The sequence below is a fragment of the Anopheles arabiensis genome, chromosome 3 (genome assembly GCF_016920715.1).
Source record: "Anopheles arabiensis isolate DONGOLA chromosome 3, AaraD3, whole genome shotgun sequence".
NCBI lineage: Eukaryota > Metazoa > Arthropoda > Insecta > Diptera > Culicidae > Anopheles > Anopheles arabiensis.
The window spans coordinates 11151582-11172808 of NC_053518.1; the positions used below are offsets into that span (position 1 = coordinate 11151582).

General features: G+C 46.8%; 1 protein-coding gene across 2 annotated transcripts in view; it reads right to left on the reverse strand.

Annotated features, from left to right (window-relative positions):
* LOC120900319 (signal-induced proliferation-associated 1-like protein 1) overlaps nucleotides 1-21227 on the reverse strand; it is a 78605-nt gene that overhangs the window by 7308 nt on the left and 50070 nt on the right. The gene's annotated exons all lie outside the window — the stretch shown is intronic.

Here is a 21227-nt window from a genome sequence, read left to right on the forward strand (position 1 = left end):
CGAATAGAAAGCGGTAAAGCGGGAACACGATCAATCAAAACCCGGCGCGAGTAAACGGACGTTTGTCCTAATTATTGGCAATTGTTTTTACCTTTCAAGGGTTCTTTTATTCACCACTCGCCTCTGCTGGTTCCCAATTACTGTGTACCCCACACCTTTACTCAATATATGGTAGTAGTACTCCCCGAAAACAAACTACGGAAAGAGGATGTAAACACGCATGTGACCCGTATACTCCAAAAAGCTTAACCTCAAAACGTGTTGCCCCACCGAAAATATCAACAAACCTGCCTAAAAGCGTCTTATGCTCTTACACACACACACGCACACACAAAAAGAGCGATACATTACGGTTATACACTCTCATTACGAAATGAGCTTCATCATTTTGGGAAGATGGTTTGAAGGTTTAATTTCCGGGGAGGCCCCGGTGTCATTCGTTGTGCAGCGGCAAGCTCCCAGACGACGACAGCGCGGAAGTAAATCGCGGAACTAATCGCACTTAAACAGGTTTTGTCGTATGAAGGGAGCACCTCTTCAATTTCGGAAGCGAATCTCGGTGACCTTATCTCGGTACCGATCACACGTTCCGTTGGAGAAGCCTTTGATGAGATGAGGTTTTGTTGGAGAAAGTGCCATACGAATGAAGGTTGCTGAAGAAGCATAAAGAAGACCAGGAGTTCCCAAAAATATCCAAAGAGTGTTGCATGCTCTTAACTTTTATTTTGATTTGTAGTAGCGATACACAACCGGATGTGCAAGAGACCACAACATCCATGTCAAAGGATACGGATATGGTGCAAGAGCACCAAAATCCCTAGTCCCGAGCTCTAGACACGATCGTTTGATCTTGACGCAACAAAAACCGTCTCCACTGAGACCAACTGCAATCTAATCTAATTTTATAGCGCATTAGCACTTCATTCTCGACGTCCCATTCATTGCTAATGAAGCGCTGAGAGTTGTATCGAACAGAAAAAAAAGCCACGGAGCTGCCAGCGAGAATTCGAACGAGCATCAATCATGAGCATCGTCATCGAGATACACACACAGGATGATGATTATAAAGGTTCTACCGTCCAATTTCTAAGCTTCGCCCCCTCTGGCCGATGTTCCTCTTCTTTACCACTGCGTCCAGCGTGCGTACAGGGTGAAAAAAGACGCCATGAGGGACTAGATGTTTACTGTTCTGGTCGGGTTTAAACAGCAAAAGGAAATAAGAACGCGCCACTAACACCAGCAGCTAGCAGCCAGCAGCAGCCTCCTGCACGTCAGTCAGGGGAGGGAAAGAAAACAATGCTGCAATTGGACTCAATCATGTCTATTTGTGATGGATCGAAGCTATTTCTTTCTCCACACTCGGGCTTCTTCTTCTATTCTTATGCGGTAAAGGAGTTCAGAGTGAAAGAGAGTGACTTTTCTCACAACAAGACAAGAATAGGCACCACCGTCGTGGGGCCGTGTGCGTTGAAGATTTGGTGTGATGCACCTTCGGGCTCTTGAGTTTCCCAGTGCAACAGCTGCATCACGCGCGCTGAATTGGTCATGTGTCGTCGACCGTTTGAGAAGGAAGAGCATAAGGAAACAAACCCAGAAGTAGAAGGGTAGACGAACTACACCCCAAACATACACACAGGCACACACACAACCGATCAATCGATTGGTTTCGGTGTCTGGCTTTTTTATTCTAGAGAGACACCCGACCTCACCCTCGGGTTTTGGGTCGTATACCAATCACTGGAATGGGAAGAGTGGGTTGGAACAAGTTCCTATTCTTACTTCCTAAGCGAAATTACTTCTATTGCTGTGTTTCTATCTTCCATGTGCCCTTTTAAATGTTGAGTTCTGCTCGATTTAATGTAATTAATATCGACTTTAGCAATTAAACTGTCGAACCATGGTCGTTGAAGCATAGTTTGAGTATCTTGGAGGTATTTGAACCGAATTTTCGAATAGTTCAGGCTTTCGATTTTCGAACGATCGCACTGTATTTTCCTACATCTAGATTCCAGTTCTCGTGTCAATCACGTATCGTCTTAGACAAACGTTCCGTACACTTCTAGCTGGGTCGTCTGTTAGTTCTATGCTGGGCCTACTACAACGTGTGTAACGGGGTTTTTAATACCCGTCACACCGAAGTGTACATATAACACGTCGATCCCGTTGTGGACCGCACCGCACCACCGTCTGGCCGGGTTGCGGGAAAGAAGAGTTGCATCGCGCACCGTTGTACAGAGCATAACCACACACACCAGGCACCACCACCAGGCAAGACCTTAAACTTGGTACCGGAGTGTACATAAACGGGTCAGAGCAAATAAACCGGCCCCTCAGCCGACGAAACCAGCTCTTCGCCAGAAAGTCGCGCACACACACACACGCGCGCAGGACTTTTACCCTTGCCACGGCGACCACTGGGAGAGGAGGTGAGAAGTGCCTCTGTGAGGAAAAACGTCAACGAAAGTAGGAAAACGTGTTTGACTCGCGCGCGGAAATACATCGCAGCGCGAGACGTACGCGCCAAAAACGTCTTCTGCCCCGGCCCAGCAGCAGCAGCAGCAGCAGCGAGCAACAACTCCACTAAAAGGCTGTGTGTGTTGGTTTATTCCAAGAAAATGGATGATCTCCATACGAGACCCCCTCAGTCAACCGGTCTTTGCCTAGACCCAGCGCTGACTGCACCAACCGTCTCTCACGATGCATTTACAATTGCATCGCGTGAACTAAAACTCTTCCGCCATAACTGCTCTCTCGCTCGCTCTCCCTGTATCTTTAGGGCGGGCTGTGCAAGAAAAAAACGTAAACAAACCATCCTCCTTCCTCGAACACGGGAGACACGATGATGATGGTCGTCCGCGGCCGGCGGACAAATGCAAGCCGCTTGATGACAAAGCCTCAAGTTGATGCGGCGAACCGGTAACGTGTAATATAAAAAGCGAACGGAGAGCTCCACCATGATCCCCATTCTGTATTGTATCTGTAAGCTCCATACGCACACACACTGTGCGTGGTTTTTCTCTTCCTTCTCTTTGTGAATTTGTACAACACGCACTTTTTGTTCCTTCTTTGGAGCGCACATCAACGAAACGGTATGTTGCGCGCGGTTCGTCTCTTACGCCATCACCCATCATCCTGCCACCAACTACTTTTGGCGTTGCGCAGAGAGGTAACCTCGCGGACATGTTTCATATTGCGTGTGCTCAGTCAACCCTCCCAACCCCCCATTCCACTCCGCCCCTTTTACATCGAAAACAATTACGAGTCATTTATGGCATCATCATATCATGTGGATGCACCACCACGATATGATGACCATGTTGGTACGATCCAGTCCGTTGCGGGGCCGTCTCGTCCACTGCAAGGTTCGCGGTGCACATATGTGGTTTACCCTGAAACCATATGACTGATGTTGGGTATCACGTCCAATAAATTCACAACGAAAAACAGCTCGCCCCCCTATCCAATGCGTACTTAATCGGTGGCAGGATTTAATCATCCGAATGCTTTGTGATCGTTATATGCCAACGTTTATATCTCGGCTCAACTGTGTAACCATTCCTACACAGTTTGATTCTTTCCTGGTAGTTTGCAATGTGTGATGGCTACCCATTTTTGCACACATCAATGAAGCCGGATTGCCCATATTCGTATCCATTTTATTATCGATCGAGCCCGATCAGTACAAGTTTCGTGAAGTACCGTTTTGTTCTTCCAACAAACTTCAGTTGCCCCCATTTACAGTCTCAACATTCCTAAACAGATCTACAGGAAGTGTCGCGCGGCAAGGTTTAACCAAACCCAAGCGAACACGAAACATGAAAGGAAGTGCGTTATACTTATCTTAAATGATTCTAACGCCAACAAACCGAGTAAACCTCGCCACTAACAATCCCAAGAGACCTTTGCTTCCCGGATATCCTCAGAGCACAGAGAGTTCAACAAGATCATCATCGTCAAGTGACAATAAGAGCAAAAAAAGACTAATAGACAATTTGTGCCACAATTGCAACTATTGTGTAGAAGCGAATCAACCTTCTGTTACGCATACGAGCAAATGCCCCTCGAGACCTACTACACATCTTGGAGAGCCACGACGACTTCCTCCCTCGCTAGATTGTGTGTGTGGTCCAAATACACAACAACCTCACGAGCAGTTCCTGTGTCTCTTCCTCCCTTTCCAAGGGATGTCGTCATACGGGTGGTCTTCTAGCTTGCACATAATGGAGAGTAATTTGTGATATGATAATATGGTTTTCCGCTTTGGGAAGCAGCCAAGTCACATTTGTGTTGGATGAACTCTCCACTAGTACGAGCGAGACCAGATCCAAAGATCCGAATCATCCCGATGGATTACCCTCTTTCGGTGGACAGAGCATAAATGTAATGCATATCATGAAGTAACAGCTCACACATCCTCACACCCATCACCCGCACACAGCAGCAGGGGAGCAAGAGCAGTGAATAAATAAAGTCACACACTCGGAACTCTTTACACAAACACACGTGGTGTGAATGCTGTCTGATCCCTCCATTCCGATAGTCGGCCACGTATCACAGAGCTACACCGTCGAAAGCGGAGATCAGAATAGAACACAAGTAGTCGTCTGCTGGGGCTATTCTTGAGGATTGGAGCTGGGGGATATGTGTGTGTGTGGAACGAAACCTGTAACTGAGGCATCGCGCAAGTGCGGGAGACGCAAGTGTATCAGTTACCAAACCCATGCACTAACACACAACACGGCTGAGTGCTCCTCGGGCCACTGTTGCTGTTCCGGGGTAAGATGTGTTCTAGATAGTGGTGTAACCGGAGGGGGAGCAGCAGCGTGCACACATGGTGCACTTGTGCACTTCATAAATATGCAACCACTGTACTTGCGCATCCAACTCCCTCTGGATTCCCTTTTGCAACATGTAGATTGCAACAGCCCTGTGTTTGTGCATTGGAGGAGGTGTTGAAGACTTCGCTTTCTCTGGAAGTTGTAGAGCGAGGAAAAACAAGTAAAACTCACTTCAAAACCACGCAACCTCGCCGATACCTCCATACCAGGAACCCATATGAGGGGTTAAAATTGAATAATCTCATTACGGTAGCGCCGCCCGGGTTTCTGTTGCCTTCAAATAAAATTAAAAATAGTCAACTGTCACCTACGATTTCGAGTAAGGCGTGAGAACTCATGTGCTGGTCGCGTGAGACCTCGGGGAAGAATTTAGTTGCAAAAGATGCCAGAGTTAATCCTTGTTGTTTGTACCCACTAGCTAGTGTGCAGGGTTTTTTAGTTGTAAGTTATCCCTATGGCCTAGTTCCACCTAGTTCTCTTGTGCTTCCAGCTGATCACAACTTGCCACACGGCACGACACACAACAATTTGCGTCGGTGGGTATTTATACTGTGTGCTACTCCACGTTTGGAAGCGGTGGCCAACTTTGCTCTGGGGCTGTGGGTTTAGCCACCATCATGCCCGGCGTGCCGTTGTTGTGTTGGCGTTCTATCAAGGGAAAGAGAATTAAAACCGTTGACATGGCCATCGCACAGTTTAATGACTATTTTTACACGAGACGCCGTGCATATAGTGAAGCCGGCCTTTCGCTTCACTACTTCCTATTCTAACGTTTGAGGTATTTCTGTCCGCTTGGTAAAACAATCCTGTTTCTTTGTGTTTAGGATTGATCGAAAGAAATCTCTTGGATTGAATCGGACGGACCACACGATCATCAGAGAAACGCGATATGAGCACACCGATACCGAACAACCAACCGGTTCCTCTGCAAATGGAACTCGCTGCTCGCTTAATGTGGTGCGCGCTTACTTTGCTCCAGAAAGTCCACTGCTCCAGAATTCTTTCGCCGGCTTCTTGGGCCAAATGGGTTGGCGGCGGTGTTTGACGGTACACACACGCACAGTAGTGTCTGGCGCCAACAGTTTTTGCGTGTTGTTTTGCAACAACAAAAAAACGAACATACAACAACGCATTCGCCGAGGACAACGACCTTTCGCAAAACGTCTCAACAAGTCTCTTATGTAGGCGTCGTCATCGTCGTCGGTAGCCGCCCATTAACTGCTCTCGCCGCGGGTTTGTGATCGAGCGCGAATTGCCCAGTCTTAATTCCCTGACCCCACTCACACACACACACGCACGAGAACAAACGGCAGCAGCGGCGGGCACATTACTTTCATTAGTCACTTTGCATTAGAGAGAATTCGCTCAAGGCATCACACACCAGCAACAAGCGAGCACAATGCGTGTTTATTCTAGTGCATTTATTCGCTGCTGCTTCTGGAGATGAGGCCAATGGGGCCGCAGGGAAACACGCATACACAACTTTGCACCCGCTCTATTGAAAGCAATTCAAATATAAACTTATTACGGGTGCTCGCACCCATAAGGGGCAAATGACTCCTGCCGGAATCATAGATCTTCATTTGTGGAACCATTTGTCTGCGCGTCTTTGACATGTCGGGTACCACACATTGGCAACGATGCGGAAAAGTCTGAGCCGTTTGAATTCCGCTACGATCAATCTTGGCACGATCGGCATCAGCTACTTCATCGTAGGTATTGGAAGGTAAGGTTCTAAAGAATGTCAATTCACGTCCGCCAGAGCTCAACACAAAAACAGGCGTTTCGATTATGCACATTCTTCACATTCTTCTTCCCATCGATTACCCCTGACATTAGTGTTCCTTGAAACCTTGAAGCATTGGCGTTAACTATTGAGGCACGGAACTATTAATTGACATTGGCGACAATAACTCTCGGTAAACTATCCTCGGTAACGGTATCCACGCCGTACCCCCTCTTTCCTTCAAAGAGCCTCCCTCTCTCGCAGGAACGTACTTTGTGTTTGTGGCCACACTCTGACCGTTTAAGCTGCACTAAGACAATTAGAAAACCTAAGTATGGCATGGCAAAGGCGGTATATGTTTGCTTATGTCAGTGCTAACTTCCCCGCAAAAAAAAACAATACGGTATTGACCGGAACACGGCACACGATGCAGAAGGTATCGACATCGGATATCATGGGCAGGTCAAGCACTGCCGTTGGACCGTCACCAACGCAAGCTTACGCAACGCTCAATAAGAAACGATCAAAGCTAGCGCGAACCTACTACCACCACCCAAGCGAGCGTGGTAATAAAATAGAAAACATGGCTTTCCCCTAGACTCTAACGCGTCTCGCGACTCCTCACTGTCATAATACCATTGTTTTGCCATTCTTGTCCGGTTGTCATACGGGTGTGTGAGAGGTTCCTGTGTTGCTGAGGATAGTGTTGGAATGTTTTCTCCTGTCGCCGGATTCTTTGCTGTAAAAGAAGGCGTAGAAGTTATATTCGCGTCCAGATTTTGCCACCTGTAGCGCGTCGGCTCGCCGTTGAAGAGCTTCAGTGTCTTTGGCAGGGGGGACGACGACGCGAGCTAAAGGGTACCACGGCCATGTGGAGAGTCCGACGAGTCGTCATGGTTTAAGCGCAAAATTGCAGCGTTGCGTGTCATGTTCTATGTGGGAGATTTGTGTCTTCCACTGTGTCGTTTAATTTGCGTTTCCTATCGAGGAAAGACGGCGGCTTCCAGGGACCGGTGAAGAAGGAACTTGAAGACGTCTTGTTCCTTCGGAGCGTCTCACATACGGTAGCCGTCTGCGTCTGCACAGCAACATCTCGCCATAGGAATGCAATTTAATATTTTGAAACACTGTTCAGCTGGGGTTTCCTAGAACGCATTCCACGATCCTTCTTCTCGCTCTTGCGCCAAGCGACACTCGTGTGGCTCTACGGACGAGTGATAATCCACCAACACACCACCAGTCACGTTTCGAAGGTCTTCTCTCTTCCAATCCATCGCACCCGATCGTCACAACGGTCAGCGCGAGAGCGTCGTTTCGTATGCAAATATCGGACCAGGGATTTCAATCAGTTCCAAAGACAGCACCAACCAAGAAGAAGACTCTGTCTGCGGAGTCACATACAACTTCACCATGCTGCGAACGCGAGAACGCGTGACGAAAGCGTTTGAATAATTCATCCACAGCCGTCGTCCCCCGCCGACATAATGAGTCGATTGTTTTCGGGCCGTCCGCAACGGCCAACGAAAAGGAATGTTTTCTGAAGTGATCTTTACTAGCCGCGACTGTGAACGCTCTCAAAAAGTGTATGTTTGTTGTGTTTTCGCATTCCAACTCCATTTCATTTCGGTTCGTTTTTGTGTACTGACGAAATTAAACGAAAACAGAACTTAGAACGCCACACACATAACCCAACCCCGCACAGCGGCTACGGGAAAAATGGGAACCGATTGTGAGGGTTTTAAAGTGGTAGAACTCAGTGGCAGCTCTCTTGGTACGAACTCTTCAACGAAAGCAATTACTCACTGTACACACTCCTTCCCATTTGCGGCAATTTCACGTTCGACAGACGATTGTATCGACACCTTATGGTGATGTTTAACATCCCACTGTTTTCCTCTGCTAAACGGTTTTGACTTTTGACGAATGATTGTTCCCTTCTTTTTCGATCTCTTTCATCAACACACGCCCACAAGCGCTCTTCCCCACTTTGGGGTGATTGAATTATGACTCATTTTATGGTTATGATGTCTCCAAGATAGATGGCTTATGATGAGGTGCCAATAGAACGCTAAGAACATTCGATTTTTATTACGCCACCGATGCAAGAACAAAGAGAAATTACTCCACAGAAACAAAGCCTTTCTTTCATCTTGCTTCAGTTGACTCGTGGAGCAAACAAAACTAAGTGGACCATCACAGCCCGAAGAATATTAGCAAAACCAACCAGCGGAAGCAGCTACCACCATACGCAGGCGTGCTAGGGCTTGATCAGCAAATCAAAACATACGTGATATGAAAACATGGGCTCTGGGCATGCACACACTGATCGTGACTTTTCAGCTGAGACCTTGACGTTCGGACTCAGATGACAAGCGAGCGGTTGGATTTGTGCTGAACCGCGTACAATTCTGTGCAGCTTAAGGTTTTCGCAAATGACTCTCTCCTAGCCAGCAGCAGGTCGATGATAATTCATAGCGAAGTTCATGAATCGCTATTGTGTAATGTACGGCCGAATGGAGCGCCTCTCAAATGTCTGCATCTTCACCGTCAATATCGTAGTTCCGCAAGGCGCAATTGATGTCAATTGCAGTCAATTGGCCGAAGATTTCTTCGTATCGAACTAAATTGAGATATTCAATTTACACGCTGCCTTCCTCCCCACCAGTGCCGCTTAATCAAATTGTCGCCTCTGGAGGTAGTTCTCTGCTCTGAGATGTTCTTGAAGGTGGACTATTAAACCAATCGATCGCAGCTTCAATAGCCTGAGGTTTTCATTCAAGCTTGGATATCATTACCAACACATCTTACCACATAAACCTTCCCATCGAGAGCAGTGGGCGTTGGGCCCATCATTATTTCCCGATCGTCAAAAAAAAACCTTCTAAACGTTCCCGCAATCAGTTCGATCACCGTGCTGCCGCCGCCGGTCGTCTTTGGCGTGAGAAGTGGAAGCAATAACAGGGCGATAATTTACATCACAGAGAGCTCACACAAAAACCTTCGCCGATCGGCGAATAAACCCTGACCTGGACTAAACGGCAGCCGTCGGTCCAACTAAGAATGCTGCACCGCCCGGAAACGCGTCGCAAACCACGACCTGCGCACAACAGAGTCCGGTCATTACCGAGTCGCGTGGGTCGGGCGTTTAGTTTATTCTACCTTGCCCAATCTCGCAACTATATCAGATCTATTTCTTTGAAGAAAAGAAAAAAAAATAACATCTAACACTCTCCCGAAAAGGTACACACAAAAAGGTCCGCTCTAAACGACGATGAGAATGGGATGCGTTCTCGGGCCTTGCAGACGGAGCGTGTGTGTAGCGTTAGGGATATGATCATAATTTACGATCGTCTCACGCTCTGGGCGAAGGAAGAGCGTCGTCCTGCGATGGAAAGGAGGCAAACAAAAAGGGAAATTTTACTTCTTCCGTCAACCGCCGTCGTTCGTCCGATCTAAAACTAGTTCATTCAGGTCGCGGTTTCTCTTTCTTGCTACAGTTCTTTTACGTAGCGTCGGGATTTGCTTTATCCTTGGTCAAGGTCCTGATGTTCGAACAATAAGAATGTGTAGAAACAAAATTAAAGAGAACCTTAAAAAACGAACCTTCTATCTTAGCGACCAACCTTCCAACGCTTCGGTGTGTCTAAGATATTGGATCACCATAATTTAATTTCATTATTTTAATGTTTCCAGCCGATCCCATCTATAAAGGTTCTCCTGCTACATTATATCGCAACATGAGGATAACCTAACCCAAGACACTCGGAACTTCAAGAGGTTATTAAATTAGTCTTATCAAAACCTATTTGACTTTAATGCCGGGACGTACGCCCACGGTACTACACACGCTGGGAACCTGTTTCCCTCTCGAACACGGCTAACATTGTCACAGGAAGGCAACTCTCAATAAACACACACACAAGATGTGTATGTGTGTCTTCTAATGATGCTGCCGGTGCTTCGATGCTTATGAATGAACCCCGTTGACACAGACCTACAAAGATGATATCCGAGGAAGAAAGTCTGAATTCCATCTTCTCCTTGCTTGGGTACGTGTTTGCTCAAGTGTAGGTCGGGCCTCAAAAGATCAAGAAACTGTTCCCGAAGCCATACCACGCGGTCGCGTTTGCCGTGCATACAGACAAGATGACTTCACAGAATCACTACAAACTCTGTAAAAAAAATACACACGCTTCCATGGGAAAGGAATAACCGTGGCTAAAAATTAAGTCTGTCATTGGCCCCGGCTACCGAGAATAACTGACTATAGGATGCTGCTTTTCCCAAGGTACACTCTATTTCGCGCACACCATATATAAGCTAGCCCCCCATCATCCATAGGAAGATCATCCCAGTATAATTTGATTATTAATACGCTCCCATTCCTTTCACCGGATCAAGTTCCATCTCTTCTCAAGCTTCCGAGCATTTTAACGTGTGGTGGGGTGGGGGCAAAATAGAATAGAAGCAGAATATGCGCAAACAGCAGCTCCACATCACGGGCCAAATTTGCTTTCCTAATGATCTGCCACTTCCTTTCAGCGCTCGGTCCAGAATCCATAATTTCTACGCTAACAACTGATCGTGAGCCTATTCGTAACGCCACAAGGGAACAATACTGTGTGCCGGTACACACACCGATTTCCTACACAAATCCGATGCTCCATAAATGTGTACATACCTTTCAGGGCACGAGCAACTGAGGTTTGCGTTTCATTCGCTTCAATTCCCAGTGTCCAGAAACGACCAAAACAACCAACTATTCCCAGCCGCATACAGTCGAGAGCCTACATTACTGCACACAATTTGATCTGTTTGTTCACCTTTTTTGTATGCCTAAATAGAAGCGGATCTGCCCCAAACGTTTGTTAATTTTGTTTGTTTATCTACTTTACTGTGAAGGCTTTTTTGGAAATTTGCCATGGCACGAACCCGTACTGCCCATTAGCCAATTTTCGGCCGCAAGAATCAAAATGCTACGCGCAGCAGGAAGAAGAAAAATGCCTCTAAATTCTTGAAAAATCTACATTTCCTATGTCTGCATGAAACATGCGGAACGATGGCGTCTTCTGGACGCGCGTTTATAAACCCTACCAGACAAACCAGCGGGTTAAATAATCGTATTCGTCACGGGCGCGATATACTTCGCCCAGCCAAAAAACGGCGGAAAGAATCAATTTCCCTTTCGTATATCATCGCAATGGAGGCATGGTTTGCCTTTTTCCATAACAACCATCCCCGTACGGATGCTGTAGACTACGCACCATTCGACTCATTCTACTGCTGCTGCGTGTTCACTGGCTTCACGCTGCTCCATCCATTCTCATGCTTAGCCGCCCAGCCCGCAGTAGCTCACTTCGATCTTTGCTTGATAATTTCGCTTTATACTCGTTTGTGTGTTTTCCACACCAATTCAATACCTCCAGGAAATCGATGCCTAATTAACTCGTTCTTTTCGAGTTCGATTCATCGAACCAAGCAGCACCGCCGTGCGGACCGGAAAGATTAAATTATCCGATATCCACTCGATGGGAATCCAAACTCCACACACACACATGCTCGGACACTTCCGTACGCTGTGCTGCTACCAAGCAAGAAGAGTAGACCACTTTGTTACAGAAAGCTGCTCGCGCTCACGCATAAGTGATCGATTGTACCAAGCACAATCGCAAAACAAATCTGGCTTCTATTTAAGCTCTCAATAGCATACACGCGCGATCGGAAACACGGTTGGTGGGTTAAACAATGACATGAACAAACATCAAGATGAAATAACGTAGATAGTATCTATTCCACACTTCTCAATAATAAACGTCAGGGCCATTAGAAGTCACGTGCCAAACTTCCATCCAACGAAACGTGTGTCGTGAGTCATCTTACGGCCGTCGAACAGACAGCGCGCGCTGTCATCTGAAGCTTACAACTGGTATGACATAATAACGAAGCAATACAAGGGAAATACGGTACAGACATTCAAACTAATTCTACCTCCGGGTGATGTATAACAGAGACATGGCCCATAAAGCAAAAACACAGTTGCCTGAGAGACCTGGGAATAGGTTTCAATGTCCCGCTTCCCAACTGGTAATTATCGGAAGTCAAGCTTTGCTGACGCAGTTATTAGTTTATTAGTTTTGGAAATAATTACTCCACTCTATGTGTTGAAGTCTGTCTGTTCCTAGTATCTTCCGTCTTTTTTTTTTCATTCTGAATGATAATTTGTACATTCACAAGCTGAACCAAAAAAGGAACCAATTAGTGATGGCACAGGTGTTCCCACCGGTATGATGCTTCACTATGGCGTGGATAACTTGTCATTCATTTTAATTGTACCGAGTATAGCTCGGTTTGTACCGAACCGAAGAGTAGCACAACCATTTCTACACATCGTTCCAGTATCGATAAATGGTGCATATACCGTTAGGCGGATGGATTTAGCGATACTCACGAACATGCACACACAATTAGATTGAAAATTTCTCCTCGGCTCCATCACGACTTAAACGTCTCCTCATCATGAAGACGTTTTCATGTCAATCTGACACACAGAGGGGTAAATATTCCATAACTACCACACCGTTTTTTTTTCTCTTCCGAACACGCTTCACTTCCCAAGCCGTAGGATCATCAGATCTTCGATCGCGTATTCCGTATACCACCACCACCGTCGTGCTCGCACAGTGCAATGAGTATTTAGTGCAAATTTCCTGCATTCCTTCAGCACCGACTGACGGATTTAAACGAATTCAGGCCGGAAGGCTCTTTTTTCCCGCTTGCAGAACGAAAACAAAACAAATGGAACCAAGAGCACTGCACACAAACCTATCGGGGGCACGGTGAATTTAAGCAATGTTTCTGCTTTATTCACCTTTCTTCTTAACTCTGGACTTTTTACTCCCGAGGGAACGAAACGACGCCCGAAGCTCCGAGAAGAACTCACGATTCCCAATCAAATGGTTAAAATCTGGAGCCTTCGTCAACTCCGCGCGGATGCCCTTTGCGACGCTTGCGGGCTATGGCGCTTCGTGATGGCATGACTAAAGCATCATGAGCACAGAGAATGACGTTGCCGACGAGGCGCGACTGAAGTCAACTGGAACCCACAGTAGATAGAGAGGGGGGGCTTGCATATCCGTCGACCACGGTCTACACCTAAGTGAGCCAATTTCGCAACCACCACGAATGGGCTTTAAATAAAATGTTTTAAACGGTACTAAAATCTACTTTTCCCTGTGCTTCGGGCTGATCCGAACCACAGCCGGGATAGCGTTTCAATTCAAGCCGATTTCGCGTGATGTTCAATGGACGGATGGATGGATGGATGGATCGGGTAGACAAAGGGAACGCAAAAAAGCCAAGGCACGACTTTTGGTGCTCCACCGGAAAGCTTGCGCTGAATAATGCGCTAAGTAAAACGGTGTGTGTGTGTATGTAAAGTACGGCTAAATAATGCTCCAATTGAGAATATTATGCTGATTGCCAAATCGGGTTCACCGCATGCACACGACACCAACGGAGAGATTTGCAAGAACTCAACTTCGGTGGACAGAATTCAAGCCATAAAGTGATCTTTTTGGAGCAAATGTCAGACAAACCTTACTCGCGCAAAAGAATAAGACTACTTCTGGAGTACCATCACCATTCGAGACGGCGGCGCGACTCCGTGCTCGTTGGAAAAATAATGTTCTCGCTTTTCCCGGTTTCCCCACTGACGAGCCTTCGTTACCTCCAAATAGCCCACCAACCGTACGTTTAGATGGTTTCCGTTCTAGTCTGAATGTATTCTAGATTCGCCAGGGTAGCCGCCTGCCAGGGGCAACCGGGCCTGGCTTACATTATTTTAATGTCTGCGCCTTCCGCTTTTATTTTCGAAGCGGACAGGCAGACAACACGCCGTTAAAACGCCGCGTCTCGGGAACGAAGGCCTGGACGCCCGTGTGTGTGTATGTGTGGAGAGTTTCTGGAGTTCAGGTTCTCTCGAGTACCCCCTCATTCGCGAGCGGATGGAGCCGTCAATCTTCTCGGACCCGGGGTAGTAGTTTTTGTTTTAATTTTGTGTAAATGTATTTCATCGCTTACGCATTTTAATTTCATTCGCTTTTCCCCATGCTTCCGCAGTACGTACGTACGCCGAGGGGGTAAAGCAGTCTCTTGTTTTTGCTGGTTGATGTACCAATGCTACCAATGCTCGCAGTTGTGGCGCTCAAGAAGCTCCCCCTCCCTGCACAGGAAAGGGGGGAAGAGAAGGGATTTTAGAACGGTCCAACAAGAATATATTCCGCGCTTTAGCTCTTGTAAATGCGCAGTGAGAACTAAGAGGGCATGACCTTTTATTTTGCTTCTTGAATGCTTCGTGGGGCTTGTTCGTGTGCAAAGAATTGGGTAATCCATTCCTGCTCAGGACGACACGAGCACAACAGAGAACAAAGACAATGGAGTATCTCTGCAACATCTAAACCTATTCCAAACATATACACTCACACGCATCGTAAACATTTAAAGGTTATGTACTGCGCACTCATAACTTATGTTCTAATCTACTTACTGAGACTCTTATAAGCCTGAGACAATTTTATGAAAGCTTTACGAGCGACACAAAATTAAAATGAATGAATCAGCGACACACTTTACTGCTCATCGTGTCACATACTGCGCGGACATTAAAAGCTTATGTCTGGTGATTAATGTCCAATGTCTGAGCTTGAAATTAACAATTTTAAGTTGCACTGTACAACCAAAGAATAACAACTCAATTATAAATTATTATGAAACAATCTTAAACCCTGATAGTTTTATAAAGTGTGATACGCTTAATGCTACCCTGAAACCACGTGAATGATCGTTTAGTTTAAAGGCCCATTATTGCCGTCAGTGAGTTTATGTCCCGCAAAGACATCTTCCCCTTTTTAAACGCTCTGTAAGTTATTACGTACAGCTCTTCAGGTTTCTTTTGGTTCGCTTTTCGTCATCTCGTATCCCGGGAAGATATGCCGCCGCCTTTCACTTCCGGTTGCAAATTTGATGGCTAATAAAAAAAAACAACTCTCCTTCGTTCTACATAAAAAAGGGCATCCAAAATATGCGTCAGGCCTCCCGAGGTACGTTTCATAATGTGATTCACCACCCTGTTGTTGCTCCAAAATTCGTCTTTTAGCTTTATCGCCAGGAAGCAGGCAGCAAACCGAGAACAGTTTCCAAAACACCCGGTTTTTGGGTAGGTCCTCTCGTCACAAACCGCAACACTTCTACAACGAGAAGGTTCAGCAGAAGCGATCTGAGTTCCTGCGCAACACAGTATAGGTTCTGCAGGCGTTAAGCTTCTGTTACTCTCACCGTTCGCAAGAGCCACCGGAGTTTTAATCACGAAGGAAGTTTCCCTTTCCCAACCCAATAACAGAACACCACACCACCCGACGCACCCGCGGTCATAAACTGTGCTGGCAGGGTTCAATTTTCAATGAAGATTCTTTTCGTTACAGTAATCTTGATGTTCTTTGTTTCTATCCTTTTCATTTCCATGTTCAGAAAATGTTTCGTCTCTCATACAGCATCAAACTTTTTCCAGGCACGACAACAAATTTCATACATAAGCCATACAGGTTTTTTTTTTATTTCATTCTCCTCTCGCAGCCCAGGAGCAACAGCAACTCCGGTAGGCACACACCGCAGCCATCATGCTCATGATGAATTAAGCACGCAGTGAAAAAACGCAATTCCTCCCAAAGCATTTCAGAACGGAGCAGGAAGAATTGAGGAGATAAAAAACGAACACGTTACTACTTGAAATCGATAACCGATGTTTCTTCGGGTCGCTGCTCGTCCTGCTGCATTCGTTACCGTGTCCTCATGTCCCCGCGTCCAAACGACCATTTTTGTAGGTTCCTCTTCTCGGTTCATCGCTTTTCATATCTTTCTGGCCCGAGAATAAACCATGATCATGATGACGAAAACGGGCAGCAAGGGGAAAAAAAGGTTTCTTCCATTCTGACCCGCATCTTCCCGAGCAGACCGTGCCGTGTGTGTGCTCGAGGGGCAAGCAAAAGTACCTGCCGCGTTTGCGAGTCCCTCCAGCAGCAACCACATCTTGCAGCGCCGGTTCAATGGCAACATCCTGTTGATGCTTCTCGATCTCTCTTTTTCCACTTTTGTACACGAAAAAAAACCTACATCAACAACACAGCCCGCGTGATGCATACAAACACACAGGAAAGATTTCATTTGGGAGGGCTTGGGGGTTTGGATATGACCGTCTTCCACAACGGGTGTTCTTGTCAGGGTGATTTTTTGCAATCAATGAGAGCGACATCACGAACGGGATATTGAGAACCTGCAGCGAGCAATAATTCTGGCATACGGGTTCTATGGTTATCCTACTTCCTTATATACCTGTCAAAGATAACTTCAACATTTATAAAACATTAGCAATTATACCTCTTTCTTTGCACAAGATACTTCTAGAACAAAGCTATCCAATCTTGGAGATAGAAAGTTGTTGATGAATTCTTCTCGCGAGCCAAATTGACTTGCCTACTTTACCAAAATAGCCATTTTACCGCTCGTCCAATGCTCGAAAATCATGGTCGCGTTTGACCACGACCATTCGACACCACATTCACGGTCATGCAAATTCGCCGATAGGCCCCCAAGAGCGAACCCACTCTTCTTTCTCCAACTACACAAATGGAGACCCCAAAAGACTTTCTTTCCCTTCGCCACCTCACACAGACAGACAGAGAGAGACCTACACATCGCATCGATTTTTATAGACCATCGACTAAACCACCTCTTAATGTCCATCATTTCAGGGTTTGTTCCTCGTTTCGATTCCAGCCTCACCTTCAGCGAAGTATTGGTGTTGTTCGCGCACCGCAGTGAGCTCAGAGATGTCACAAACACACGCGCACCACACACGGGACGGGACAAACCGCACCGGGAAGCCTTTTTCTCGATCGACCGAGAGAAAGACCTCCGTTGATCCGTCGTATCGAGTTCAGCAGCACGGGAGAAAGAAGCAGAAAGAAAAAAAAGCCCACCGAGGCTACACACACCTGGACCTGGACGGGTCACTGGAGGAGGTTTTTGTGGTGCGCGCGCGCTGCTTCGTTGTGTCCTAAACCCCCTTAGCATCGAGCGTTCTGGAGTTGAGAAGAAACCGGTTTTCCTTCGCCGGCTTCTCGTCCCGCAGCCACCTCCCTTCGCCTTCAAACGCTGCGCCGTGACGTGTTCGAGAAGGAGCACAAAGCCCTCTTTTCTGCAAGTCTTGCGGGAGCTATCTTACACGAGGAGCCTGCCGCACGCTGCACACCTTTGTTTCTTCATGTTTCATCTCCTATGATCACCCACAGCCCCGGAAGGGTTTCCTACCATAACAAGCTCGGTCTCCCTTTCTAACACTCACGGGGGTAAGCGAGAAAGAACAAACACTTCATCACTCCCCCCTCGGTTTGCCTGTTTTGATGCTACGCTTTTACGCCATATTTAAATGTCCCAAACAGACGCGAACGACGCGCTCGGGCGTCTACAACCTCACCACCTCCAAAGATTGAGGTTAGGAGCTCGATTGATCGTACGTTCGCGTTGGTTGGAGCTGTACGCGTTTTATGGTGCCTAAAATGTGTGCGCGCACGTGCTTCAGCAGTCACCCTCCACTCTCCGCTACAGTTATTGTGGTACACCATCGGAGGCGGCGGGATTTTTGTAGGAATAAATTAATTTATGATTACCTTAAAAAGAGAGTAGTGCACCATAAACTCCATGACGGTTTGGAGCACGAAGCAAGAATTATCGCTGATCGATGAGCATGCGAAGATAATGGTAATCAACACGGCCGCACGGCCACGGTTCACAAATTCACAGCCATCCCACGCAACACACTTGGAACGTTACAGTAGAACCTCTGCTACTACACCAGGGAGGAACGCACAGCTCACATCGTAGTTAATCTGGCCCTGTTTTTGGAGACGTCAAAATCACTGTCTAGGTCACACTTTACACCTTCACCTCCTTTTTAGCAATACGGGGGAGAGGACTTCGAACGTATGTGCCACTTTTCCTTACGATAAACGACGAAACCTCGTCATCACCGAGAGCGCAACAAGATTAATCGATTGTTTGTGTTTGCTTCTTCTGCGTCTTCTTCTTTGGCACTCCCAAACTTACGCGATGAAACGTACAACGCCACCAGCTACCACCCAAGCACGACGCACAACCGCCACGCCGAACCGTTTCGACCAAAGTGTTCGGAAAATGTGTCGAAATATGAATCACTGGGGCCCTATGTGTGGCAGCTCATTTTTCACGAAAACTACACTAATCCCTCTCACTTTGGGACGTCTTTTTTGTTTCGCATGATTGTCCTATGTCCTCTCCCTGCTGTGTTTCCCTCTCAGCCCCAGTTCGAGGAATGATTAAAGCGCACTTTTAGCGGATCTCCATTGTTTACAAATAGAGATCGTTTAAATATCCGTCCGCTCTAACGATCGTAAAGCGCAGCGCGCGCTGCTGATGATCATGCTGATACGGTCAGCAAAATTTACTTCGCAAGCTCATTATCGTCACCCTGTCACTGAGTGTTAAAACGATTGTTTACCACAACCTGCTGCTGCTGCGGAGATGTTCCTTTCGCTTTTTGGGAGCACGCCAAAGAATAAAGCAGCAATGGCACCCTCGGCCAAGTGGCTGTTCAAGGAAATGCGCATCCCAATTTTTAGAAGCTCATCCATTGCCCAGCAACAAACAACCTGTAACTTCCTGCTCGGTTGCAGGCAGATGAGGGGAGAAGCAATGGGCAATGGGAAGCTTGCTGTTCCATGTTAGGCAAGATCCGAGACGAGAGCTAAGCCGGAGCCTAATTAAATCAAGGTCTAGTGCTCGAACCAGCTTATCAGCACTGCATTAATTCGCGATCGTCTCCTCCAAAAGCAACCACCACCATCATCTGGGCCGGGGAAGCTATACATAAATTCCGAAATTCGCGCGAACGCGACAGCAATTAGATGAATGCCTTTTCCCCAACGGTCCCTTTACCCAGAGTGTTTCAGGAGAGGCTGCTTTATGTCATTTTCCTTCCACTACAATCCATTAGCCATCTGCCAAACAGCGACCTGATGCATTCACGACAAAACGGAGAGTGATGCCGCGCTTCAGGGTGTTGGGTTACGCAATTTGCCCTCATCGTTTTCCGCAGCCCATTCAACAGCTCATTTTGGAGCGTGTCCCGCGCGTCGTGTCGGTGGCACCTACAATTTTCGCTGGTTTTCCGCCGATTTTGTTGACCCGCTAGTTTAGAGTGCTAAAACAAAGGAAGCTTCGCCGGAAACAACCATTAGATTCACACTTTTGTTGCGCATTAGTAGACGCTTCGTTAGTAGCAGCATCTTCCTCCATCGTCCGGCGTCTTGGTTGTGTCTTGGACAACCTCGCGCGTCCATCATACAATTGGAAAACCAGCGAGGTGCCATTTAGATTTAGCTTTTGACAACATTATTTCCACCATTCAATTGTGTTCAGCTTTTAGGCTTTTTCAATGGGGTGCCACAATTCACTTCTGTCATCTTTTTTTCCACCCAACTCCTCCTCTCCTATATCTCCACCAATGAGGAGTTGTTTTCCACCAGTTCCACTCTGCGTTCATTAAAATGTCAACCCTTTTGCTTTTTTTCGCTTAGTGGCTTAGTGTTGTGTGGAAATTTAAATTTTCCTGCATTCATAAGCGACCACACTTTGAGCAGCTCTACTTCGCAGCCGGAACCGATTGCTGATGGATTGGCGGGTGAGGGTATAACACATCCAAAGAGTCAGACACAATACACAAACCTCCCCGATAAACGCTCCTCCAATCTTAGTAACAATGGAATTCCTTCACTACCCAAAAAAAAACCCAATGATCCGACAGTTACGACGATACTTGCAGATGCAAGTTTAATACGAGTTTCAATGCTCAATTGAGCGGTAATGTTACTTTAAGGAGTTAAGTAGCTCCACACAAACTGTGCACCACTTACGCAGTGTGTGTTTTCTTAGTGCACAACTACCGGGGGTGGTGGGGCTTCGTTCGATTGTGTCACACAATTGCTTAGCGCACTACTCTAACACAACACAACAATGCCACTACAGTGAGGCTCGTCAACCAACCGAAGCGAATTACGCACCTCGCGGCCCCGTACGCAAGAGACCGTACACTTTTAACTCGACAGTAATGTGTGTGTGTGTGTGTGTGTGTGTGTGTGTGTGTGTCGTTGTAATGGAAACAATCGTTTCCTTCGTTTGTCTTCCCCAAAAACGGCTCCAGCTCAGACTTCACGCTCGTCGTCGGTGCAACTTAATTGAGAGGCGAGTGACAGCTGAGATGCTAATGATGACATTCTACGGGAGAGTGTCCATCTTACGCTGCCTTTGTTAGTCAACGGGCAACTTCACATATTACGCACCGTGTTGCAATCGGAAAATGCCACAAAAACGATTTCTTCTGTTGGGAAGTTAATTACTTCATTTGGAGAAGATCTGCTGCTACAGGAATGTCCACAGCACGTGAGACTTCTTGCTGACAACCACTAATCCATCCAATGTTCCCCAGTGCATTTTTCCTGAGCATTTAGTAAGCTGTAATTAGTGTATCGCGTTTTCGACGCAGTGTAATAAACACGAAGCGCCAAATGTCAAGT